The sequence below is a fragment of the Saimiri boliviensis genome, chromosome 2, assembly GCF_048565385.1.
Source record: "Saimiri boliviensis isolate mSaiBol1 chromosome 2, mSaiBol1.pri, whole genome shotgun sequence".
Lineage (NCBI taxonomy): Eukaryota > Metazoa > Chordata > Mammalia > Primates > Cebidae > Saimiri > Saimiri boliviensis.
The window spans coordinates 198,396,499-198,423,981 of record NC_133450.1 but is presented as its reverse complement, the minus strand read 5'-3'; the positions used below and the strand labels follow the sequence as shown (position 1 = coordinate 198,423,981).

General features: G+C 40.6%; 1 protein-coding gene and 1 long non-coding RNA gene across 2 annotated transcripts in view; one reads left to right on the top strand and one right to left on the bottom strand.

The window, feature by feature from the left end:
• SLC44A1 (solute carrier family 44 member 1) overlaps nucleotides 1–27,483 on the bottom strand; it is a 186,126-nt gene that overhangs the window by 3,653 nt on the left and 154,990 nt on the right. The window lies entirely within an intron of this gene.
• Nucleotides 17,117–21,767, top strand: LOC141583765 (uncharacterized). Its single transcript, XR_012516657.1, has 3 exons — nucleotides 17,117–17,199; nucleotides 19,591–19,726; nucleotides 21,609–21,767. It is a non-coding gene; the product is annotated as an uncharacterized LOC141583765 (long non-coding RNA).

Below are 27,483 nucleotides of genomic sequence, written 5' to 3'. Positions count from 1 at the left end.
TTTGAGACAGAGTTTCGCTGTTGCTACCCAGGCTGGAGTGCAATGGCACGATCTCGGCTCACCGCAAGCTCCGCCTCCTGGGTTCAAGCAATTCTCCTGCCTCAGCCTCCCAAGCTGGGATTACAGGCAGGCGCCACCACACCCAGCTACTTTTTGTATTTTTAGTAGAGACGGGGTTTCACCATGTTGACCAGGATGGTCTCGATCTCTTGACCTCGTGATCCACCCGCCTCAACCTCCCAAAGTGCTGGGATTACAGGCTTGAGCCACCGCGCCCGGCCTCTTTCCTACCATTTTTCTATTTAAATAAACTTTTAAATTTTAGAATAGTTTTAGGTTTACAGAAAAGTTGCAAAGATAATATAGAGTTCCCATCTACTCATACCTAGTTTCCCCTATTGCTAACATCTTACATTATTATGATACATTTGCCACAACTAGTGAAGGAACACGGGTACACAGCTATTAGCTAAACTTCATACTTTATTCCGATTTCATTAATTTTTCTCTGATGTCCTTTTCAGTTCCACAATCCTATCCAGAAGACTACATTACATTGAGCTTTCCTCCTTTTTTTTTTTCTTTTGTTCATGCTTTTTTTTTTTTTTTTTTTTGAAACAGAGTCCTGCTTTGTTGCCTAGGCTGCAGTGCAGTGGCATGATACCGGCTCATTGCAGCCTCGACCTCCCAGGCTCAACCGATCCTCCCACCTCAGCCTTCTGAGTAGCTGGGACTACAGGCCTGCACCATGGATGGTTACTTTTTTGTGTGTTTTTTGTAGAGATGGGATTTCACTATGTTGACCAGGCTGGTCTTAAACTCCTGGGCTCAAGCAATCCATCTACCTCAGCATCCCAAAGTGCTGGGATTATAGGCCTGAGTCACTGCACCTGGACCTCTTCCTGTTTTTAAATTTTAAGATATAATTTAAAAAGTCAAATGCAACCCTTAAGACGAATGTATACAGTCTGATTAAACGTGATTTCATTACACTTGGGTGATGTATCTTTCCTACTACCCTTGAACATGAAAACTTGCAGCATAATCTAGCTCATCCCAATGAGTGATCAGAAGATTCAGTTCAAGGCTTCCTGAATTTTCTTTTTGTGTCAGATCCCTTGAGAGCCCAGAACACCCTTCTCCAACTTAAAGTCCAAGACTACATCTAATTAGATGGTTCAAACAAGTTTTCCTTCTATATATGTATGGTATAAAGAAATTGTTACATGGATGTTGAATCCCCTAGAATGAATCTCTACTTTTGGCTTTTCCATCTTATTTTTGCCCTACTTTCTAAGAGAATTCCTCAAATTCATCTTCAACCCTTCTATGATTTTTCACTTTTTTCTATTTAAAATTTTTTTGTTCACTGTACCTTCCTCTCTTAAATAGCAAACTATTTTCTTTTTCTTTTTTTTAGGCAGAGTCTCTCTCTGTCACCCAGGCTAGAGTGATGTGGCAAGATCTCGGCTCACTGTAACCCCTCTGCCTCCCGGGGTTCAAACCACTCTCCTGCTGCAGCCTCCCAAGTAGCTGGGATTATAGGCATGCACCACCATGACCATCTAATTTTTGTATTTATTTAATAGGGACAGGGTTTCACCATGTTGGCTAAACTGGTCTCGAACTCCTGACCTTAAAAGATCCACCTGCCTTGGCCTCCCAAAGTGCTGGAGTTACAGGCATGCGCCACCCCACTGGCCTAAATAGCAAACTATTTTCTTGAGTACAATCTTTTCTATGAGCTGAGTTTAGTAATTTATAGTTCTCCTTTACCTTATAGTCTGTTTCTGCTAAGTTGCTTTGTTGTTGTCATCTTTCTCTTTGTTTTGATCTCTGTCTTTCATGGTAGAGACTTGCCCCAAGAGTCTGGTAATTCTCATTTAAGAAAGTAGCACTAAAACTAATTTGAAGTTTTTATTCATGGGTATATTTTGTCATTGAAATGCTTCACTGTATAGTGACTTGATTGGGCCCTCTAGCTGGAGAACCCCGTGTGAGCATCTAGGTATTTTCCTTCGGGCTGGTCAGATTCCCTGGAAAATAATCTTTCAGTTTTCTGCTTGGTGAGTAAAGACGTGGCTGTGAGAATTCTAGAAGTTGGTGGTGAGGGGCGGGTCTTAATCCCCCTGACTTAGCAAGATACCTCTGTTTTAGATGCTTGTCCCCTCTCCCCTTGCAAGTCCTGCTTTAACCTCTTCAGAGAATACCTCTGTGTCTGCTGAGGATGAGAAGGTTGCCTGACTGCACAGAGTAGGGGATGGTGTCTGAAGATGTTAAGCAACATTTTACATGCTCTGTCCTCTTGGCTGTCCTCTTTTGGGAGGTACTCATTTAAATGTTTTATCCATTTGGGTTGCCTGTCTTTTACTTATTGATTTGTAAAAGTTGTTTTTATAAATTTTAGTTTGAAATCCTTTACCAAATATTTGTTTTACAAATATCCTTTTCCAGTCTGTGGCTTCCCTTTTCTGTCTTTTAATGGTGTCTTTTGATGAACTGAAGTTCTTAATTTTTTTTTTTTTTTTTTTTTTTTTTTGAGACGGAGTTTCGCCCTTGTTACCCAGGCTGGAGTTCAATGGCGCGATCTCGGCTCACTGCAACCTCCGCCTCCTGGGCTCAGGCAATTCTCCTGCCTCAGCCTCCTGAGTAGCTGGGATTACAGGCACGTGCCACCATGCCCAGCTAATTTTTTGCACTTTTAGTAGAGACGGGGTTTCACCACGTTGACCAGGATGGTCTCGATCTCTCGACCTCGTGATCCACCCGCCTCGGCCTCCCAAAGTGCTGGGATTACAGGCTTGAGCCACCGTGCCCGGCCGAAGTTCTTAATTTTTACCGTGTCAAATGGAAGCCTCAAAGAACTCTCCTGCCTCAGCCTCAATTTTAGCAACTTAAAAAGGAATAAAGTAATTTAGAAGTCTGGCTATCTTTCTGAGCTTCCTGTAATACACTGCAAGAGAACTTGCACTGAGCAGAAAACCATCTATGTTCCAGGGTTCAGGGTTATGTTTCTTGTTCCAGCTGTCATCAAGATTAAACATTACCAGACACAAACTATACCTTGCTATTCTAGGATCTCTGGCACCAGTAAACAGGAAGAAAGGGATCAGTCTTGGGTTGTTATGGCAGACCATATGGCAACAAAGCTTTGGTCCCTAAAAGCAGAAGAATGAAGCTTCCAGGCCCAGGGAATAATTGTCTCTGCTTCCCTTCTTTACAACTTGTATGTTAACAACCTAATATCATTTTGGATAAGTTTAATGGAATCCTGCAGCTATCTCACCATCCTACCTTCAGCAAAGCAAAACAGAAAGACTGAACATTCTATTATACCCAAATGATAAGGTTGTATTGCCTTTAACAAGGAGTGGCTGGAAGAGACAGTTGGTCTATTAGCTAATTATTGACAAAGAGAAGGGCTATAAATCAACTTTTCAAAAATGAGAGCCACCATTCAACTGTTTTTGGCCTGTAACAATAACCTCAGGCCTGGTGCAGTGGCTCATGCCTATAATCTCAACACTTTGGAAGCCTCAGGTGGGCAGATAATTTGAGGTCTGGAGTTCAAGATCAGCCTGGCCAACATGGTGAAATCCCATCTCTACTGAAAGTACAAAAATTAGCTGGGCATGGTGGCGTATGCCTATAATCCCAGTTGCTCGAAAAGCTGAGGCACAAGAATTGCTTGAACTGAGGAAGCGGAGGCTGCAGTGAACTAAGACTGCATCACTGCACTACAGCCTGGGTGCCAGAATGAGACCCTGTCTAAATAAATAAACAAACAAATAAATAAATAAAGATAACTTCATACAATCAGCTTACTGTCTTTGGCAACTTTGCTGTAAGTAGTTTGTTGAAAGAATACCAGGAAATAAAAGTCCTCAAATTAAAGCTGCTTTGTTGCACACAGCACAGAATAGAACTCCATAAATATTTATCAGGTGAATTTGAGGGTGCTGAGATGGTGTATGAATTACACCTGCCTAAAAATTACTAGATTTCAAATTATTTTAGCCAAGCTATGTGGAGTAGTATTTGGACCGTGTTTGTCTGTCTCTATGGAGACTCAGTTGATCAGAGGTGCAAACTGTTTTCAGGTGCATGCCCTTCTTATAATCCTCATGTCTCAGAGGAGGCTGTCAATCTCTTACTCATGCCAGCTGGCAGGTAAGCAGCATGGGCCAGTGTTCAGCTATACTCCAGGCACCTGTTAGAGAATGAAATATGTTCACTTATGCCAGTGTTTATCAAGAGCTCAACCAAGACCTATAGACCAATGGAATAGAACTGCAAATCTATAAATAAACCTATATATCTATGGTCAGTTGAGTTGGACATTGATGAGGTATCAAGACCATTCATTTGGAAGAGAATAGTTGTTCAGCAAAGGGTGATGGGACAACTAGATATCCATGTGTGAAAGAGGAAAGTTGGACACCTGCAAATACATCATACATATACACCTACATATACTCCATATTTGCCACATATAAAATTAATTCAAGATAGATCAATAACCTAAATGTATGAGCTAAAACCATACAACTCTCAGAAGATAAACTTCAGGCTAAATATTTATGACCTTGGATTTAACAATGCTTTCTGAGTCGTGACAACAAAAGAACAAGCAACCAAGGAAAATGTACATAATTTGAGCTCATCAAAATTAAAAACTTTTCACTTCAAGGAATACTATAAGGAAGTAAAAAGATAGCTCATAGAGTAGGCGAACATAGATATGAATCACATATCTGATAAGGGTCTAGTATGTATCTAGAATATATAAAGTATTCATACTCGACAACAAAAAGGCACTCCAATTTTTAAAAAGGGCAAAGAACTTGAATAGACATTTCTCCGGAGAACATATACAAATAGACAATGAATATATGAAAAGGTGCTTAATATCATTAGTCATAAGGAAAATGCAAAACAAAACCACACTGAGATATAACTTCACACTCATTGGATGTCCATAATCAAAAAGATGGAACCTTACAAATGTTGAGGATGTAGAAAAATTGGAACGCTTATACACTGCTGGTGGGAATGTAAAATGGGGCAGCTGCTGCATAAATCAATTTGGCATTCCTCAAAAAGTTAAACACAGGATTACCATACGACCTAGAAATTCCACTCCTAGGTATATACTCAAAAGAATTGAAAATGTATGTCCACATAAGCACTTGTACACGAACATTCATAGCAGCATTATTCAGAGTAGCAAAAAGGTGCAAATCCAGCCTCAGTATCCATCAACTGAAGAATGAATGAACAAAATATATCACGCAACAGAACAGTATTCAGCCATAAAAAGTGATTGAACCTTGAAAACATGCTAAGTGAAAGAAGCTGACAAAAATTAAAACATTAGCTGGGCATTGGAGGCACATGCCTGTAGTCCCAAAGACTCAGTGGGCTGAGGCGGGAGGATCACTTGAGCCTGGAAGTGTCAAAGCTGTGGTGAGCCGTGATTGTGCCACTGTACTCCAGCATGAGCAACAAAGTGAGACCTTGACTCAAAAAAATTATACTTATAACTTTACACCATATAATTAAGGTATACACATGCATGAAGAAATATGAAAGAAGATTTAAATAAAATTGAGATCATACCAAATTTCCGCATACCTTGAAATGGTTCCTAAAAGGTGTCTGTATTTGAAGATTGAAGTGTTAATGTTTTTACTATTCGCAATAAATTCTAAATCTTGGATGATTGATCTCTAACTTCGTTGAGGAAAGCATTTTTTCCAAGCGTACATCTTTATTGTTTTCCCCTCAGTATGCATAATTATTGTCAAAAATTAAAGTAATACAGAAGGGCCAGGTGCGGTGGTGCATGCCTATAATCCCAGCACTTTGAGAGGCCAAGGTGGGAGGATTGCTTGAGCCAGGAGTTTGAGACTAGGCTGGGCAACATGGCAAAACCTCATCTCTACAAAAAATTCAAAAATTAGGGACGCTGGTGCACAATTGCAGTCCCAGCTACTCGGGATGCTGAGGTGGGAGGATGGCTTGAGCCCAGAAGGAGGAGGTAGCTGTGAGCTGTGATCATGCCACTGCACTTAAGCTTGGTGATACAGCCAGATCCTGTCTCAAAACAAAAGCGAAACCAAGGCCGGGTGCGGTGGCTCATGCTTGTAATCCTAGCACTTTGGGAGGCCAAGGCAGGTGGATCATGAGGTCAGGAGTTCAAGACCAGCCTGCCCAACATGGTAAAACCCCATTGCTACTAAAAATACAAAAATTAGCCGGGCATGGTGGCATGAGCCTGTTATCCCGGCTATTCAGGAGGCTGAGGCAGAAGAATCGCTTGAACTCAGGAGGCAGAAGTCTCAGTGAGCTGAGATCATGCCACTGCACTCCAGCCTGGGCAGCAGAGTGAGACTACATTTCAAAAACAAATGAAAATTAAAGTAATATAGAAAAGCCCTCCTCCTAAATCACTCTAACGTTTGAGATAATCTGGTTTTATATACTTTCAGTTCTTCCTTTTAAGGCAAGATATACGCTGTATGCCCTGTGGATGTGGAAGTGTATCCCTTACCTAGGAGTGAGACAAGCAAATGCCCACTGTGAAGATGTGAATACAGCTTTGTTTTATTTTTCGACCATATGCCAAGTAACTCATTAAAAGTTTGGAGTGTTCCTGCACCATTCAAGAATATCAGAATTTATTAAAGTTATGAATAACTTTGTTGATATCATAGTCATAATTCTAGTAGTGAATGCATACTGTACTGAATGTTTCCTAGGTAACACAGTCCATGCTGACTGTTCTACATGCTCCAGATAATGGAATCTTCCCAACAATTCCTCTTTTACAGATGGGGAAACTGAGAATTAAATGGGCTAAGTAACTTGCCCAGAACCAAAAAGATGGCAGAGCTAAGATCTGAACCCAGATGTGACTGATCACAGAGTCTAAACTCTGAACAACTATACTTTGTAGAATATTATAGATCTATTCTGTATGGCAAAACATCCACATAAGTCAATGGAGGAAGGAATAAATTACATAACAAATGGGTCTTACTCCACATAACACAACAAAATTATTTCTAGCTAGTATATAAGTATAAAAAGTGAAAGAAACAATGTCATTAAAAATAGAATATAAATTATTCCTTAATGTATAAAATACAATGTTTTAAAAAAATAGAAGAAAATATAGGCAATTATTTTACCGATTTGGGGGCTTAAGGAAATTATCAAAAATTTAAATCATATAGATTATAGGTAAAATTATCACTAACAAAATTAAAAGACAAACTACAAAGAAGGAGAAAGAATTGCTACTAATACGACTGAAAAAGCACTATTATCCCTAATATATAAAAATCTTTTATTCAACAGTAGGAAAAATGGTGACATCTTAATAACAAAATAGCAAAAGACATGAATAGAGAATTTACAGAAGAGAAAATATAAAGGACTAATAAATTACTCTAAAATATTTAGTTCACTAAGAAAAAAATGCAAATTAAAATAACAAGGGACTGTCATCTTTTGCTGTTAATATTGTTAAAGGTGATGAGGATGATGACATGAGTATCTGCCAGATGTGGAAACTGGTGACATTCGTAGACTTCAGTGAAAAGGTAAATTGGTCAAGCCTTTCTGGAGGGTAATTTGGCACTATGCATCAACATTCATAGAGTACCTTCACCTCTTGATGTAGTAATACCCTTTCCAGAAGTCTATCTAAAGGAAAGAATTAGCAGGATGGCAAATATAGCTCTATAATAAAAAGATCATAAATAAAAGTTTAATATAAGACTATTAAAAATCATATTTCTGAGTCTGGGTGCAGTGGTTACTGCTGTAATCCGAGCACTTTGGGAGGATGAGGCAGGAGAATTCCTTGAGCCCAGCAGTTTGAGACTAGCCTGAGAAACATAGTCAGATCTCTGTCTCTATAAAAAAAGACATATTTCTGAACAATATTTAATGATATGAAACATGTTTATTATATATGTGTGTTCAGATATTGACAGCTAAACCTATAAAAATTATAAAATATCTACATATAACCTTACATAATGTTAAATGGCAAGGACAAGATGTATATATATATTATAATAACTGTGAAAATTGGTGTATATATGGATAATCATTACAGATATAGATATATAAATACATATAGAGCAGGAAATAAATATACAAAAATCATAAAAGTAGTTATTCTTGTTATAGGGATGCAGCATAGTTTTTCTTTTCTGAGAATATTTGCTACATATTTTTAAAGGAAAATGTGTTACTCATCAGGTTAAAAAAAAATAACACAAACAAGAGTGTTTTAAAAGTTAATTTCTTTTTATCCAATAAATTAAGTTCTAGGAAGTTATCCTTAACAAAATGGGCAGAGATACAATTTCTATACAAAGATGATCATTATAGCATTATTAATAAACTCTTAATTTTGAGAGGAAGTTGCTAAGTTCAATTATAAGATAATTATTGAATAGAATACAGTATGTTCAAATGAAAGAATATTATGAATCAGTCCTGCTTTCAAGGAAGTTTTAATACCACTGGGAATTTCTAATATGTTAAGGGAAAGAGAAGATAGGTCACGTGCAGTGGCTCACACCTGTAATCCCAGCATTTGAGAGGCCGAGGCGAGCAGATTGCTTGAGCTCAAGAGTTCAAGACCAGCCTACCAACATGGTGAAACACTGTCTCTACTGAAAATACAAAAAATTAACCGAGCATGGTGGGCCTGTAGTCCCAGCTACTCGGGAGGCTGAGATGGGAGAATTGCTTGAGCCTGGGAGGCGGAGGGTTCAGGGAGCCATGATCGCACCACTGCACTCCAGCCTGGGTGACAAAGCAAGATTTTGTCTCGAAAAAGAAAAAGAAGAAAGAAAGACAGAAAGGAAGGAAGGAAGAAGGGAGGAAAGAGGAAAAAGAGAAGATAGAAGTTATTTAATATGTATCTTATCTTTATCTTTGGGTTATGAGAACATTAATTTGTCATACTTGCATATTTTGGGTTATATTTGCAACTTCATTGTAACTGATATTTTATTATCTATAATGAGCAAACAATTTATTCAATTCATCCAGGTATAATCATCTTGTTTATTTACTCATTTATTTGCTTATTTACCAATTTGTCCACTTAATAATTTGTTTAAAGAGACTGGGCTTGAATTCAGGTTCTGGTAGACAATAATTGTGACTTTGGGCAAATTACCAATCTTCCCTGGTCTCTGTTTTCTTGTCTATAAATGAGAAGAAATACATCTGCTCTGCATGAGTAAATGAGGTAATGTATATAAATATTCAGCATGATAACTCACTCAGAAAAGGCGCTCAAGAAATGGCTATTGACATTATTTTATGATTGCTATTTTTTTAAGTAAATGCAAAGAAATAAGAACTAAAAGTGTGTGGGCAGAGACCTTCACGTTCTCCCAGTCAAGGGAGTTATTGAAATTATAATTTTAAAACAAGAACTGTAAAATATATTACATTTATTACATTCTTGGAACCTAAAGGGAATGTAAATGTCAATGTAAATCAGAGATCAAACATTGAAAAATATGACCTTAGAAATAATGCAGTGCACTAACCCCAGGAAATTCACCAGTGTTGCTTCATAGCTATGCCACCTAGTGGAATTAGTGATGCATTACTATTAGCCCAGAGATTTTATTTTGAAGTTTAAATGGTTTATATAGATAGAAAGGCCAAATTACACAAATATTCTCCTACATGCCCTTATCGTCTCCTTTGCACTACTGCAATACTCCTCTAACTAGTCCTTCATCTTACATCAGAGCCCCAACCCATTCTCCTACGTAGAGCAGGCAGAGTAAGCTTTCTAAAATATAAAACAGGTATGTTATTTACACAGATTGAAAATGCAAACCACCTTGCATAGCGTGGAAGGCCTCCAGCTTCGTCTGTCCCAGCCTCACTGAGTACAAGTCCTAGTGACCATCTTTCCAGTAAGAAATTTTCCATCTCAAGGATCCTAAATATACAGTTTTGTTTTGTTTTTGTTTGTTTTTTTAAGAGTCTCACTCTGCCACCCAGGTTGGAGGGCAGTGGCGCCATCTCGGCTCACTGCAACCTCTGCCTCCCAGGTGCAAGCAATTCTCCTGCTTCAGCCTCTTGAGTAGCTGGGATTACTGCTACTCGTGGTGGTATCTAGCACCTGCAACCATGCCCGGCTAATTTTTGTATTTTTAGTAGAGATAGGTTTTCACCATGTTGGCCAGGCTGGTCTCGAACTCTTGACCTCAAGTGATGTGCTCACCTTGGCCTCCCAAAGTGCGTGGATTGCAGGTATGAGGCACCGCACCCTGCCAATATTTTTGCTTATCTTTTAAAATACTGTTTATCATCTTTGTAACTATAAAAGTTGAATTTGAAGTCTAATGGAGTCATATCCTACATGGGAGTGAGAGAGTTAGCATGACTAGTCAGCAGTAAACATTGCATTCAGGATGACTACTAACATTTGTGTGGTTGGAGGCAAGAGGACAAATGGAAGACCCTGTTCCCATTCTCTTCCCACTTCTCGCCCCAGCCCACATTAGGAGTGGCTGTTCACGCTTACTTGTGGACACCTGAGCACACAAGAGCAAGCTCCAGTCAGATCCCCTGCCACAATCACAGCCGGTATCCATCCTTAGGAAGAAGTACCTGGAGAAGAGACCCATACAGGCCTTGTCTTGGGAGGGAGTTCTAGGGTCCCGGGTTTCTGGAGAGTGGTCTTAGGCTTAGGGTGGGCATGTTCCCTTAGTCCCATGGTGGACTCCTTGCTCCATGGAAGGGGACCAGACAGAGGTGGGCAAGAGCAGGGGACGTGGTATTCAGGATCTAAAGGTTGTACTGATTACATCTAATCAAAATCTCTTAAGTCATCCATAAAGTAGAACACTGTACATATGCTTTATGTATGCAGCCCTGTATCATTACTTTTCATTTTTCCTTGTTCATGTTTCCCTATGGCTCTCAATTAATTTAATTTTATTTTCCGTGATGATGGAATCAACACCCACTTACCTGGTTACTTGAACAATGTTGCCTTCTATATCCATGGTGAGTAAACCCTTAAAAGCAATCGTATTTTCTTGATACATTGGCTTTTAGGCTTGATGACACCTACTGATTGCTTATGTTAATACAGGTATAAGATGGCTCCTTGTATATTTAGGATAATGATAGACTCAAAATGACAGGTTGAAAGAAAGGGAAAGTTAATGATTCTAGGTTATCAGCTTGAACAACTGGTTTAACACTGTTACTATTTACTGAGATAGGAAAGGTTAGAAGAACGGGTGTCGATGTATCATGATTCATTCACTTGATTCTCTATTGTTGGGTATTTAGGTTGGCTGCAATATTTTATAACAAGAAACAATAGTCTGTTTTGCAGCAAAATCTTTTCACATATCCTTAATTTCTTTCTTTCTTTCTTTCTTTTTTTTTTTTTTTTTTTTGAGACAGAGTCTTGCTCTGTTGCCCAGGCTGGAGTGCAGTGGTGCAATCTCAGCTCACTGCAAACTTCACCTCCGGGTTCAAGAGATTCCTCTGCCTCAGCCTCCTGAGTAGCTGGGATTATAGGCATGTGCCACCACGCCCAGCTAATTTTTGTATTTTCAGTAGAGACGGGGTTTCACCATCTTGGCCAGGCTGGTCTTGAACTCCTGACCTTGTGATCCACCCGCTTTGGCTTCCCAAAGTGCTGAGATTACAGGTGTGAGCCACTGGGCTCAGCCCACATATCCTTAATTTCTAAACACAGAATTGCCGGGTAAAGAATGTACATATTCTTGATTTTTTTTTTTTTTTTTTTTTTTGAGACAGAGCCTTGTTCTGTTGCCCGGGCTGAAGTGCAATGGAGCAATCTCGGCTCACTGCAACCTCCACCCCTCCACCTCCAGGGTTCAAGCGATTCTCCCTGCCTCAGCCTCCCAACTAGCTGGGATTACAGGTGTGTGCCACTACGGCCAGCTACTTTTTATATTTTTAGTAGAGGGAGTTTCGCTGTGTTGGCCAGGCTGGTCTCGAACTCCTGACCTCAGGTGATCCACCTGCCCTGGCCTCTCAAAGTGTTGAGATTACAGGCGTGAGCCACCATGTCTGGCCCAGTTTTGAGATTTTTAATACACATTGCCAAATGCCTTTTAAAAGAGCTCTTTCCTCACACTGTTAACATTAGATTTCAAACACTCAGGTTCTAAGTCTCCCTCCCTCTTTTCTTCCCTCCCATTTTTCCTTTGTTCACTTGATAACTAAACTTTATTAAGTACTTATTATGTCCCACACAGGGCTACCTATTATGTTCCACACAGGGCCTGATGTAAGTCTATCTCTGTTCCTTGTTAGGAGTTAGGAGATGACTGGGGAGAAGGAAGGGTTATGGAGAGCTCTAGAGCAGGCGTCCCCAAACTACGGCCCGGCCCCGTGGGCCGCATGCGGCCCCTGAGGCCATTTATCCGGCCCCCTGCGGCACTTCAGGAAGGGGCACATCTTTCATTGGTGATCAGTGAGAGGAGCACAGTATGTGGCGGCCCTCCAACGGTCTGAAGGACAGTGAACTGGCCCCCTGTGTAAAAAGTTTGGGGATGCCTGCTCTAGAGTTTTGAATACAAATGACTTGGATATTCTACCCACAAACTTGTTTGACTCTGGACACCAGACAAATAAGCTAAAATCCCTTCTTTATTTAAGTTGGTGGTGCCACTGAGTTTGTAAGAAAAAAATGTTTAACTTCGTCCAGACCACTGAAAAATAGGCTTTACCCCCAGGGAATTATAATTTAGAGGGTACCATTTTACAGTGCAAATTTGGTCCTCTAATTAACCAAATGGTCACAGCAATTCTCCAGCATATGTGGCAGGTCTGTCCTATCCCGGGGTCTGTCTCATGGCAGCTGATAGAGAAGGATGGAGCAGGAGACCCAAGGTCACACTCCAGGCAGGCAGGAGTCCCGCAACATGAGGGCCCGTTTTTGTTCAGTATAGAACCAGCTTCCACCCTGTTGATTTGAGAAGAAACTTCTACTACTTGGCTTGAGCACCTAAGTTGCTAGATCTAACTCTGACCTTCAGGAAAAAAGGAAGTTGGTGGATTTCCTTACTGTTGTAACTCAGGTAGGAGAGTCCAACCTAACGATATCACCTCTCCTCTCAACTGGCACTCAGCGAAACACTTGAGTATGCACAGTACTATAGTGACTTCTACCAGAAGTCTGAAGTTATTGGAAAAGTTAGGCCTGCACAAGGCTGAAAAATACTAACAATGCACCAGTGTGCTGAAGGAATTGAAAGGAGATTCTTGAAGTCTTGTGAACCTAATGCAAGACCAGATTATGAGTGTTGTTGCTCTATTCTCTGAATATGGGTTATTATATAAACTCCTGTAATCCAGAACTCTGTTAATGACTATGGCTCTAACACGTACTCAAATGACTTGATAGAGGCTCTCTGACCTCTATAACGTAACTTAAGTTTCTGAGTCTTTGTGTTCTCAACTCTAAAATGGGAACAACCCCCAGTCTCATGATTCTTAAAAGGACTTAAAGATAATGCCTATAAAGCCCTTAGCACAGTAGCTTTTGCTTACCAGGTAAAAGGAGAAAAAGTGTCCAGTAAATGATAGTTGTTCCAGGAGCAATGTATGCCATTCCAGCACATCGAATTCAAATAGTATTAACACATTTTATTTATCAGACCATATATTTGAAAACCAGAGGAACCACTTCCAGGTATTGTTTTACAAGGAAACTAAATAATTCTAAGGTAAAATAATTTTTAAAAGGCTTAACATCTGCCTTTTAAAAATAAATGATATGGTTAAACCTATGGAACGCTGGATATTTGTTAGTTTATTCAACATTTTCTGAATGTTTTCTATTTATCGAAATTATGCTCTATATCTGTCTTTCTGAATGGACTCTGACAGTGCTTAACTCAGTAGGACATCGAAGAGACATAACAGCATGTGTAGACCATCCAGTTTGGATAAACTTGGCACTGACTCATAATCAGCTCAACTTTCTGGCACTTCTTTTAATTTGAGGGAGAAAAAAAAAAGAGGCCGGGCATAGAGGCTCATGCCTGTAATCCCAGCACTTTGGGAGATTTGGGAGGGTGAAGCAGGCAGATCATGAAGTCAGGAGTTTGAGACCAGCCTGACCAACATGGTGAAACCCTGTCTCTACTAAAAATATAAAAATTTGCTGGGCATGGTGGCAGGTGCCTGTAATCCCAGCTACTCAGGAGACTGAGGCAGGAGAATCGCTTGAACCTGGGAGGCGGAGGTTGCAGTGAGCCGGAGCCACTGCACTTCAGCCTGGGCGACAGAGCAAGACTCCATCTCAAAAAAAGAAAAAAAAAAAAAAGAAAGATATAATAAAAAGGGATGTGTGTTTCTCAGTAAAGAAAAGAGTCTTTGTAACTCTCCCTTATACCCAATGCACATGTCTCCGGGACAAGGGAGAGAGTATTCGTAACTTTAATTTCCCATACCCAATAGGATGGCAACATTTTGTAAATAATAAAAGTTACCAATGATCCTAACTTTTATTTAATCAAGTGTTTTCACTGCCTTGCTCTTTCTACTACTCTAAAAATAAGTAAAATAGAACATTTGGCCTCTTTCCTCTGTTCCTGCCAAAACCTTGGGGTGATGCAATGCAACAGGGTGCATTCTGCCTGCGTCAGGGTCAGGGGGTTCTGGCTGGAGGATGGGAGGGTTGGAGACCATGCATTTGTTCTGAGTAATGGCAGACAAAAGAGACCTCTCATCAAATGCTCCAAGGGCTGCTGAACAGCATGGGCACCTGCTGTTCCAGAAGACAGAGCAAGGAGCACTGCATAGGAGTTAGGAAGCAACAGATTTTGCTCTCCAACCATCAGAGCAGGCAGCATGGAAACACGTTGACTTCTAAGAGAACTTCTGAACTAGGTAGATGGTAGAAATTACTAAATTAATTTCTATTAATAATTAACAGTTGGTTATACCTGTAAGTTCGGAGTTCCAAAGCAAGTAAGAGGCTTTGCAGAGTATAGATGTTCAAACCTTCTAATTCCCAGACTGCAACATATGGTCTTTCCAAAGGCTGGTTCTCTCTTGTGTATGTCTTGAAAGATACTCTTTTTGTAAAACTACAATGAAGGCACAATCCCCTTTCTTATCCTGTGAGCTTGTTAAACACAGATAGAATTTACTTTGAACACACTTTAAAATCCTTCAAGTACAAACACAGCAGGGTAGTATTTCAGGATCACTATTATCTCCCCATATAAGGCACCAGCTTTGTCTTGCAGTCGCCCTTAGTCAGGCGATTATATTGGTGCTGTTTTGTGCAACAGCTTTGCAAACTCGCATTTTTTAAAAAAACCATATGTCTCGATGCTAATGCTAGGGTTCTTCAGCTTGTAAGTCCTTTTCTTTTGTGTCTTTTCCAAACTTTTGTCACTTGGCTCTATTTCGATTGTCAAGTTCACTGCCAAATTTTGTTCAGTCACAATCTGCCAACAGTTTCGCATATCCAAAATATTATATTAAGGGTAGATGATTACAGACAGAAAAAACTACGTGCAATGAAGTCTGTCCCCAAAAATGTTGTCTGTCTAAGTCAAAGATTAACTTTTGACTAAATTTTTTAGAGTAAGGTCCTTTGGGCTGTTGACTTGGCCAATGAGCAAGAAACCACAATCTGTTAGGCAATATCAGCCAATAAGAAAGTCACAATTCAGCATGAGTGGCTAAGAGATCCTCTCCTGATTTGGGGCCAGACCAGTCAGGCACAAGCTGCTTATCTGTGCAACTGGGGCAGCTTCACCCATAGGCCAGGAAAGCCTGGTTTTGGGGGTCACATCAGGGTGTGGCCCAGGTCTCGTGGTGAGCAAATGTTGACAGAACTCAGGTCCTCTTGGAACAACAAGGGAGTAGGAAGGGTGGGGGCTGGTTAATGACTGTCAGACTCCATACCCAAAAGAGCTTAACATCTTTACAAAGACATCAAGACAGAAAATCTGTAAGCAAAAAGATTGCTTTTATTTAGTTAACCTGTTCTAGAGGTAAGCCCCATTGAACAGCACAGAACAACATGTTCTAATGGCCAGTTACTACTGCTGCAGTCTGAATCTAAGGCTGTGAGCTTCCTGGTCTTTTAAAACATATTTACTTCTTATTATCATTATTTTTAGAGACAGTCTCATTCTGTTGGCTGGGCTGGACTGTAGTAGTGCAATCATAATTCACTGCAACCTCAAATTCCTGGGCTCAGGCAAACCTCTTGCCTCAGTCTTCTGAGTAGCTAGGACTAAGATACATGCCACCGGTGATACCTGGATAATTAAAAAAAAAATTTTTTTTTAATAGGGATAAGGTCTTGCTATGTTGCCCAGGCTGGTCTCAAACCCCTGACTGCAAGTGATCCTCCAGCCTCGGCCGCCTGAGCAGCTAGGATTACAGGTGTGAGCCACCATGCCTGCTGCTTCCTTGCCTTCTGATGGCTCACTGAAGTCAAGGGGGAAATAGAAAGAGAATGGAAAGGACCTAGCATGTATTAAGGACCTGCAGTGTTGGGCACTGATTTCAGGATGTAATAACATTTTTCACTCAATCCTCAAGAGAAGGTGTTATTAGTATTGTTAGCTCCTTTTGTCAGGTAAATAAAGAGGAGAAGTTAAGGGACTTGCCAAGGTGATGGGGTAGGCAAGAACCAAAGTCAAATGCATCAGATTTCAAATAGCATGCTTTTCTACCAGACCATGATAAGTACATAAAGACACGCATGGTATGGCTGAAGACCAAGCAGGAGGGAGGAGGGCGAAACAAAGGGATTCTTTTTTTTTTTTTTTTTTTTTTTGAGACGGAGTTTCGCTCTTGTTACCCAGGCTGGAGTGCAATGGCATGATCTCGGCTCACCCAAACCTCCGCCTCCTGGGTTCAAGCAATTCTCCTGCCTCAGCCTCCTGAGTAGCTGGGATTACAGGCACACACCACCATGCCCAGCTAATTTTTTGTATTTTTAGTAGAGACGGGGTTTCACCGTGTTGACCAGGATGGCCTTGATCTCTTGACCTCGTGATCCACCTGCCTTGGCCTCCCAAAGTGCTGGGATTACAGGCTTGAGCCACCGCGCCCGGCCGTAAAACAAAGGGATTCTTTATCCATCTTCCACGAGGGAAGGTCCTGCCTGATCATCTGCATGACCACAAAGTGAGTATCTTACCTTGCTGTGAAAGGCAACCTGGCAATATATCCATTATATTTATTATTTTAAAAGCATGCAAAATGATGCAGAAAACAATGAATTGGTTTATTTCACACCTCAGGTTCTAGGAACTAGTGCTCAGGGTTTGGCCCCAGTAAAGACACCTATGGGATTTTCTGGGATCTGTGTGAGGGGAATTCTGTGTGTGTCCCTCTTAGGACAAGGAGAGGAGGCAGTGCAGAAGCTCAGACATAAAGGGCACAGAAACTCAGCTCTGTTAAATATCTGCATTAAAACCGAAACCAAAACAAAAATCTTTTACACCACACACATCAAATGTAATTACCAGAATACTAAGAGACTTTCCAAAGGGAGTGGGACTTTTTGTGTTTAATATGCAAAAAAATACTTAATTAATAGATATAATCTTAGGTTTTTGACTCAGTTTTGACCACTGTCAAGATAAATAGGAGGTTCTGGGGCCGGGTGCGGTGGCTCAAGCCTGTAATCCTAGCACTTTGGGAGGCCGAGGTGGGTGGATCACGAGGTCAAGAGATCGAGACCATCCTGGTCAACATGGTGAAACCCCATCTCTACTTAAAATACAAAAAATCAGCTGGGCATGGTGGCATGTGCCTGTAATCCCAGCTACTCAGGAGGCGGAGGCAGGAGAATTGCCTGAACCCAGGAGGCGGAGGTTGCGGTGAGCCGAGATTGCGCCATTGCACTCCAACCTGGGTAACAAGAGCGAAACTCCGTCTCAAAAAAAAAAAAAAAAAAAAAAGAAAAAAAAAAAGATAAATAGGAGGTTCTATACTTTGTGCATTGATATTCCAGCAGGATAAATAACCTGATAAAAAGCAGATCTTAAATTTAAACTATTCTGCGGTTATTCACCACCTACAGGATAAAATCTAACCTTCTTGGCAGGTGAATGAGACTCGGCCTGACTCTTTGGCCTCATCTCTTATCATTTCCAGCCTCACACTTTATAAGATCCTATTATTTGGACGTTACTGCTTTCCAAGTGCATACGCTGCAAATGCTATTTCACACGTGTATGACTTAGCACACGCCAGTGTCTCTTCTGGGAACTTCGGATCTGGTGACGTCTGGGCAGGAGTTGGAAGAACACAATTTTTCCCCAGGCCTCAACTTATTCCTTGACCCCACCCCAGTAGAATGAAGTGTCGCCCCCCCACCAACTGCTTTGACACATTATACACACTTCCATTGCCACGCTGACCACACCTATTCCCTCTCCACCTATCAACTGTGAGCTCCCTGAGAGGAAGACTGGGATATAGTAGGTGCTCAGCGAAGTAAAGGAATGAATTTTTCTCTAAGATATCACAGTACTTTTTTTCTTTATCTTGCCTGGAGTCTTTGATATCAGATAAGAATTATCTTCTTCTTATTTCCACAAAACAATCACAGTGAACAAATTCCCTAGTCAAAAAGTTCAGTAGGATGGGTGTGGTGGCTCACGCCTGTAATCCCAGCCCTTTGGGAGGCTGAGGTGGGTGGATCATTTGAGGTCAGGGGTTCGAGATCAACCTGATCAACATGGCAAAACCCTGCCTCTAATAAAAATACAAAAATTAGCTGGGCATGGGGGCAGACACCTGTAGTCTCAGCTACTAGGGAGGCTGAGACAGGAGAATCACTTGAACACAGGAGGTGGATGTTGCAGTGAACTAAGATCATGCCACTGCACTCCAGCCTGGGCGACAAGACTCTGTCTAAAAAATAAAAAAGTTCAGTAAATCCTTTCAGAGGATATTCAAAACTTGGTCTTGTTTCAAATGAACATAAAACGGGATCATTTGTTCTAAGGAACGTATAAGATAATTGAAGGACAATATTCTTCGTGTATATATTGCTTCCACCTAAAAACCAGTGAAAAGAGGATACACATATAAAAGTTAGTGTCCCAAGCCGGGCGCGGTGGCTCAAGCCTGTAATCCCAGCACTCTGGGAGGCCGAGGCGGGTGGATCACGAGGTCGAGAGATCGAGACCATCCTGGTCAATATGGTGAAACCCCGTCTCTACTAAAAGTGCAAAAAATTAGCTGGGCATGGTGGCACGTGCCTGTAATCCCAGCTACTCAGGAGGCTGAGGCAGGAGAATTGCCTGAACCCAGGAGGCGGAGGTTGCGGTGAGCCGAGATCGCGCCATTGCACTCCAGCCTGGGTAACAAGGGCGAAACTCCGTCTCAAAAAAAAAAAAAAAAAAAAAAAAAAAAAAAGTTAGTGTCCCATACCTGGGGCTTTGGGTATATTAATTACCACTGTTAGAATGCAAACACTAAACACCTTTAGTATTGGAGGCCCCATTAGAGAAAACACCTGTGTCATTTCAGGGGTTAAGTTTGTTAATTGTCACTCTCAACCAGCGGGTGTCGCTAGAGACAAGCACATGTACTACGGCTGCCTTCTCAAGGACGACCACCCCAAAACCTTGCTCCAGCTGGAACTCCTGCCTCCCTCTAAGGTTCTGTCCCTCGGTGGAAACTTCAGCTGGAATAGCATGTGAGTCCATGGTTCTCAGAGTTCATTATGCAGCAGAATCCTCTGGATTGGGTTGGGGTGTGTTAAAACGCAGATTTCCTTCTGCCGGTTGTGGCGATTCTGATTCAGCAGGTCTGAAGTGAAACCTGAGTAATTTCTGTTTTAAACACTGCCTTTTCCCCTTCCCTGCACCCCCTAGAGTGATGCATTTTGAGAAACACTGATTTCCATCCTATGTGGACAGTGCAAAATCATCTCATAGTTTCAACTCAGAAACAATCAGGCTGCCAAAAGATTCCTTTGTTGATTCACTCAACAAACATCTATTGTTCCCTTAACAACTTGCCAGTTACCATTGGGTACTTTCACAAAGTTGTGCAATCTGTCTTCCTACCTCAGGCTTGAGATTAACCACAGAATCCAGTCAAGTCTTGACATTTCCTTCCTTGTGTTTCACGGGTGAGTAACCCACCAGAGAACCTGACTTCCATCCTGAGAGGAAAAAAAAATCTCCTCTTCTCATCAAGAGCATTCATATATTCATAGAAACTCTGCTAACAAATTGATCCCTACCACTTAGTTTATAGGACATAAACATTCGTGCAGTGGCTACTCACAGGTGTGATCATCACAAACTACAGCCCAGAACTCCTTGGCTCCAGAGAGCTTCCTGCCTTTTGAGTAGCTGGCACTACAGGTGTGCACCACAGTGCCCAGACTGCTATGACTTTAAACACAGATAAAAATAATAAATCCATTGGTATCTAAAACTCAAAAATGCCTATGTTTTACTGCAATATTAACATTGTAAATCCAAGATAAATAAAAATTTTAGCAAAAAAAGGGGATAAATTAGATTGCTACAAATAAAATACAAACAAATATTTCATTAGAAACTGAAAATAGCAGTAATATGTTTACCCAGGGGGTGTTGAAGGAGCATGTGTTCTTAGAAACTTTAATGAAAATCGTGTATCCAAATGCACACTACAGATAAAAAACAGTAACGTCCAGCGAAAACAGCATGCCCTGAGTCCACCTACCATTTTTTTTTTTTTTAAACTTTCTGACCCTTAGAAAACATTTTGCACTAGAATAGACTCTAAGAGTCACTGAGGCTGGGCGCAGTGGCTCGCGCCTGTAATCTTAGCACTTTGGGAGGCTGAGGCGGGCAAATCACGAGATCAAGAGATCGAGATCATCCTGGCCAACATGGTGAAACCCCGTCTCTACTAACAATACAAAAATTAGCCGTGTGCGGTGGTGCATGCCTGTAGCCCCAGCTACTCAGGAGGCTGAGGCAGGAGAAGTGCTTGAAACCGGAGAACGGAAGTTACGGTGAACCAGGATTGTGCCACTGCATTTCAGCTTGGCGATAGAGCAAGATTCTGTCTCATAAATAAATAAATAAATAAATGAAAGAAAGAAAAAGAGTCACTGAATTAGCCTTTCACTCTGTGCTCAATACTGCTTTATAACATCCCAGCTGCAAAAGTACCTCTACACACATTCCTTTGCAGTCAGGGGGATCACGTCTCCTCCTGGGGCTAAGTCCATCTTGGTACTGTTTCAGTTTTTTGGAAGTCTTCCTCGCATTCTGTCTGATAAGCAGGAAAATCCAGTGACCTCACTAGGTGGCCTTTCCCCTCCTCAGTTTGGAAAGCATCTCAGCTGCATTTAACAGAAACCTATTGTAGCGGCTTAAACAGGAAAGAGATTCATTCTTCTCATGTAACAGTAAGCCCAGAAGACAGCAGGCCCAAGTGCGGAGAAATCATAGGAGAACGCTTTCTGGGAACCAGGCTCCTTCTGTCTTTTGGTTCTGCCATCTTTGGTCTGTGGTTTTGTTCGTGTTTGTAAGATGTCTTTTGTTCCTCCAACTAGTATCATATCTGCATTCCAGACAGGCCAGAGAAGGGGAAAACCACGAGGATGGGCAGCACTTATACTGGGAAGGAAAAATTTTCTTGGAAATCGTCATTATTCTTCAGCTTATATCTCATTGACTGGAACTATGTCACATGGCCACTTCAAGCTTCAGGGAAGTATGGAAAGGTGAGTATTTTAGTAAGGCATTTTGCTAACCAGAAGGATATCTGGGTTATATTCATGAGGAAGATGGGCAGAAGATCAATAGCAGGGCAACCAGTACTCCCTGCCGCAGTCTGATAGTAATAGGTGATTAACACATGTTAATTACTGATAAAACAGAATTCTCTTTTTCCAACCATTAGAACCCTTTAGGGGTTCAGGACATGAGTATAGACACCATTTTCTTTGACAACATCCCTTTAAATACTTGAATATAGTAATCATTGCTTTTCCCTTTCTCTACCCCAAGGTGTCTCCTTTCCCAGTAGGTATCTTCTCTAGGCTTGTCTCTGAAAACACTCCCATTCGATTATATTCCAGGTGTGGATTGACCTATAAAAAGTAATGCAGAGTCATTTTGTTTCTCCTGCTGTATACTAGGATGTGGTTGCTATTACAGAATAGCTACCACAAAGAGCACATACTGTGCCCAGACCTTGGTTTCCAAATACAAGTTTTCTTTAAAAGGAACTAGGGCTCTATTGAAGACTTGGCTGATTACGGAGTTGAGACGAGGAAAGCACAAGATGAGCCTGGAACATCTGCTTGTGTCAGTAAACAAGGAAGTATTCAAAGAATGACAGGGACAGATCAAAAGTACAGGAGCCAGCTTGAATGGGCTCTTGTTGGCTAAATCTGAGACAATGTGGGCATAAAAATAAATGAGTATAACAGAAAAAAGTAACAATTTGGGATTTGATATTTAGTTATTTGATGAACAATCAATATTTATTACACAAATATGTATTTGATGAGTAACTAAAAATTTATTTGACAAATATATATTTATTTGATGAATAAATAAGTATTTGATGAATAAGTGGGCAAGAAGAGAAAGATTTTTCTTACAGTAGAACACCAGCTAGTAAATATAAGAAGAATGATGAAATTCGAAAATCACCATTATATGAAAACAACAGTAATAGCTGTTTCAGAGAAGAATGTGAATAGATATGTGAAACGCTGATGAGAAACAAAAATTTTTCATAGTCTCAAAATATTTCTCCACAAGATACTTATTAATTACAAAGGGAGAAACAGTACATTTACATTGGAGAGACCAGGAAGATCCACCTTACCCAAATGATCAAAGTCAACATCACAGTAATGGGACAAATGAGACCATGTGTCTCCTGGTACAATGCACTGAGAAGGACACAGTATGCCTTCTGTGGCATTCCTGCCAAAAATGCATCTGGATCTGATCATGAGGAAACTTTAGACGAACCTAAATTGAAGGTCATTCTGAAAAATAAATGGCCTAACTCTTGAAATATATCAAGGTCATGAATGACCAAAAAAAAAAAAAAAAAAAAAAAAAAAAAAGACTCTGCAACTGCTCCAAGTTAAAAGAGATTAAAGAGACATAAAAATGAAATGCAATGTGTGATCCTAGATTGGACTATTGACCAGGAAAAAAATTTTCCATAAAGAACATTAATGGGACAACTATTAAAATTTAAAGAAGGTCTGTAGAATGCATGCATGTGCACACACACACACACACACACACACACACACACACACGGGAGGAGAGAGAGAGAGAGAGAGAGAAAGAGAGAGAGAGAGAGAGAGAGACCAAAAGACCAAGAGACATGGAGACAGAGAGAAATGGAGACAGAGCAAGAGAGAAGGAGGAAGACGTAGGAAAAAGGAAGCAGGGGAAGAGGAAGGAGAAGGGCAGAACGCTAGATTGAGTGGAAATGAGGAGAAAAAGATAAAGCAAATTTATTAAAATACTAATATTTAAGGAGTGTAGATGAAAGGTATATATAAAAATTATTTGAACTATTCTAACTTTTCTATATGTATTTTTATTATGGTAAAATAGATATAAAATTTACCATTTAAACCATTTTAAAGTGTACAATTCAGTGGCATTTAGTAAATTCACAAAGCTTTGTACCCATCACCACTATATAGTTCCAGAATATTTTCCTTTTTCTTTTTCTTTTTTTTTTTTTTAAGATGCGGTTTCACTGTGATGGCCAGGCTGGTCTTGAACTCCTGACCTCAGGTGATCCACCCACCTCGGCCTCCCAAAGTGCTAGGATTACAGGCGTGAGCCACCTCACCCGGCCTCAAGATATTTTCATTGCCGCAAAAGAAAACCCTATTTCCAATTAGCAGGAATTCCCCATTTTCCCCAGTCAGTACCTGACAACCATGAATACGCTTTCTGTCTTTATGGATATTTGCCTATTTATGTCAATTTTAGATAGAAAATTATTATCAATGGAGGCAGAATCTTGCTCTGTTGCCCAGGCTGGAGTGCAATAGCATGATCTCAGCTCACTGTAACTTCCACCTTCCAGATTCAAGTGATTTTCCTGCTTCAGGCTCTGAAGTAGCTGGGATTACAGGCATGTGCCACCCTGACCAGCTAATTTTTGTATTTTTAGTATAGACAGGGTTTCCCCATGTTGGCCAGGCTGGTCTCGAACTCCCGACCTCAGGTGATCCTCTGCCTCAGCCTCCCAAGTGCTGGAGTTACAGAGGGATTACAGGCGTGAGTCACTGCACCTGGCTTTCTTTCAGTTTTGTTGGGGAATTTCATTGGCTAAAGAATTCTTCATTAATAATTGTTTTTCTCTCAGGGTTTCTGAGAAATCAGGGAATAATCTTATTAAGAATCATGTATATGTAATGAGCTACTTCCCTCTTGCTGCATTCAATATTCTCTGTTTTTCTTTGTCAGCAATTTGGTTATAATCTGTTTTGGTGTGGATCTCTTTGGGTTTATTTTATGTGGAATTCGTTGAGCTTCTTAGTTGTGCATTCATGTTTTTCATCACTTTTGAGAAGTTTTCAGCCATTATTTCTTCAAGTAGTCTTCTTCTTCTTTTTAAATAGCCCAGACCTTACAAAGATATTTCTTCAAATATTCTTTCTGCTCCTTTCTTTAACTCTTCTCTTTTTGGAACTCCCATTATGTGTATGTTGGTATGCTTGATGGTATCCCACAGGTTTCTTAGGCTCTGTTTAGTTTTATTCATTCTTTTCTTTTTCTGCTCCTCAGACTGAATAATCTGTTGATCTATCTTCAAATTCAGTGATTCTTTCTTCTGCCTGCTCAAATCTGCTACTGAACCCCTCTTAGTGAAGTTTTGATATCAGTTATTTTCAACTCCAGAATTTCTATTTAGTTCCCCTTTTAAATCATTTCTATCTTTTTATTGATATTTCTATTAGGTAAAACATTGTTCTCTTGATTTTCTTTAGTTCTTTGTCCTTCACTTTCTTTGTGTCTTTGAGCATATTTAAAAGAGTTGATTTAAAGTCTCCGTCTAGGAAGTCAAATATCTGGGCTTCTTCAAAGACAGTTCCTTTTTTAAAAAACTTTTTTTTAAAGAGATCAAGTCTTGGTCTGTCACCCAGGCTGGAGTACAGTGGCTCAATCTTGGCTCACTGCAGCCCCGAACTCCTGGGACTACATGCAAGCCTCCCACCTCAGCCTCCTGAGTAGCTGGGACTACAGATGCATGCCACTATGCTTGGCTAATTTTTGTATTTTTTGGTAGAGATGGGGGTCTCACTATGTTGCCCCAGCTGGTCTTGAACCGCTGGTCTCAAGCATTATCTTCCTGCCTCAGCTTCCCAAAGTATTGAGATTATAGGTGTGAGCCACCACATCTGGACAGTTTCTGTTAATTTCTTCTGCTAATAGACTTCATTTTATTTTTTTGTGTACCTTGTAATTTCTTATTGTTGTTGAAAACTGGACATTTTGCATATTATAATGTGGCAACTCTGGAAATCAGATTCTTCACCTCCCTAGGGTTTGTTCTTCCTGCTAGTTGTGGGTTATAGCTGTTAATTTGTTTAATGACTTTTCTGAACTATTTCTTTTAGAGACTGTATTCTTTGGTGTGTGCGTGGTCACTGAAGTCTCTGTTTTGTTAGCTGTGGTCCGCTAGTGATTTGATTGAGTTTTCCTTAAATACCTGGAGTCACAAAAAAAAGAGATCACCTTCTAATGTTTGCACATTCATTCTCCATGGGGGCACTGCTTAACACTTACCAAGACTGTTCACAACTCTGCTTTAGCCTTTACTTCCTGCTTGCATCGAAAGGTTAGCCAGGGGTGAATGTCTGTGGTCTTCTCAGGTCCTTCCTGTGTCTAGCCATGGGCACGTGTGTGGCCTTGTAGATTTCCTGGTACATGCAGGAGCTTCGGAAAGCTGTTACTCCTTCGTGTATGTCCTTTCCCAGGCTTCCACCTGTCTGCTGTTCGCCACATCTGTTATTCCTCACCACAGGTTGCTGCAGTTACTAGATATGCTATTTAAGTGCTATTGACAGATGTCACCTGGGAGATCACTTCAGCCCTAAGAAGCTTCTGAGGCACGTGACACAAAGATAAACCCCTGAGTTGATCCTTCAGGGAGCCACCAGACAGTTCAAAACACAACCACAATTTTTTTTTTTTTTTTTTTTTTTGAGAACAAGGTCCAACCACACATTGCTAACTTGGGCATCAGCAAACCACATCAGAAACCTGCCTGAGCCACCACTGTCACAGCAGCTGCTAAGCTGATGAGTGGGGATGGTATGCAAATAAGTTAACATGCCTCAATGCTCTCTTACTGAAATTTCTTCATTTAGCATTTGCCTCGGTGTGTAAGTTCTTTATTAGATTCTAGAATTTGGCAAAAATTGACTGGACAGTCTTTGCCAACTTGATCGTTGCTTTTGTGGAAGGATGGAGTTTTGGAATTTCTTGCTCTGCCATTTCGACCATATCCCAACATCAGCTTCTTTTTTTTTTTTTGAGATAGAGTCTTGCTCTGTTGCCCAGGCTGGAGTGCAGTGGCACAATCTTGGCTCAATGCAACCTCCGCCTCCTGGGTTCAAGAGATTCTCCTGCCTCAGCCTGCTAAGTAGCTGGGATTAGAAGTGCCTACAACCATGCCTGGCTAGTTTTTTTGTATTTTCAGCAGAGATAGAGTTTCACCATGTTGCCCAGGCTGGTTTCAAACTCCTGACCTCAAGTGATCTGCCCACCTCGGCCTCCCAAAGTGCCAGGATTACAGATGTGAGCCACTGCGCCCAGCCACTATTAGCTTTTATACATAAAACTAGAGTGGAGACTCTAGCTTGTGTTCACTTTTATATTATTTGCTTCTAACACATGGTAGGTACTGATTAAATATCTGTTAGGTAATGATTGAGTGAAATGAACAAATTATCATTATTTTACAAAATCCCTATAAAACATGACTATTCCCATTTTTACAAAGGAAGATACTTAATCTCAGAAAGCTTTCGTGGCTTTCCCGGGTTACCCAGCTTATACAATAAGTAGCAGAGACGGCTTCAAATCTATATCCATAATCCCAAGACCTTTGTTCTCTTCCTTATAATATGCTGGCTCCTTTAGGCATCAGAAAATAAGGAGATAACAACTCTTTTGTATTTAATTGCTTTCAAAGCATATTCCTGTCCCCTCAGTTTATTTATTTATCATTGTAGTCCTACAGCACAGGCTGAGCATATTCCATTTTATAGACAAGAAAACAGGCAGAGAAGGTAAACAACCCATGAGTGGACTGGAGGCATCGGTGATAAATCCAATATTCCAAATCCTAGGTCAGTGCTTTTTCTGTTATTTTATCTTGTCTCTTTATTAAAGTAAATATGGCTTCATCTAAATGTGGTTCTTTCCAGGTGAAAAGCAAATTATTTTC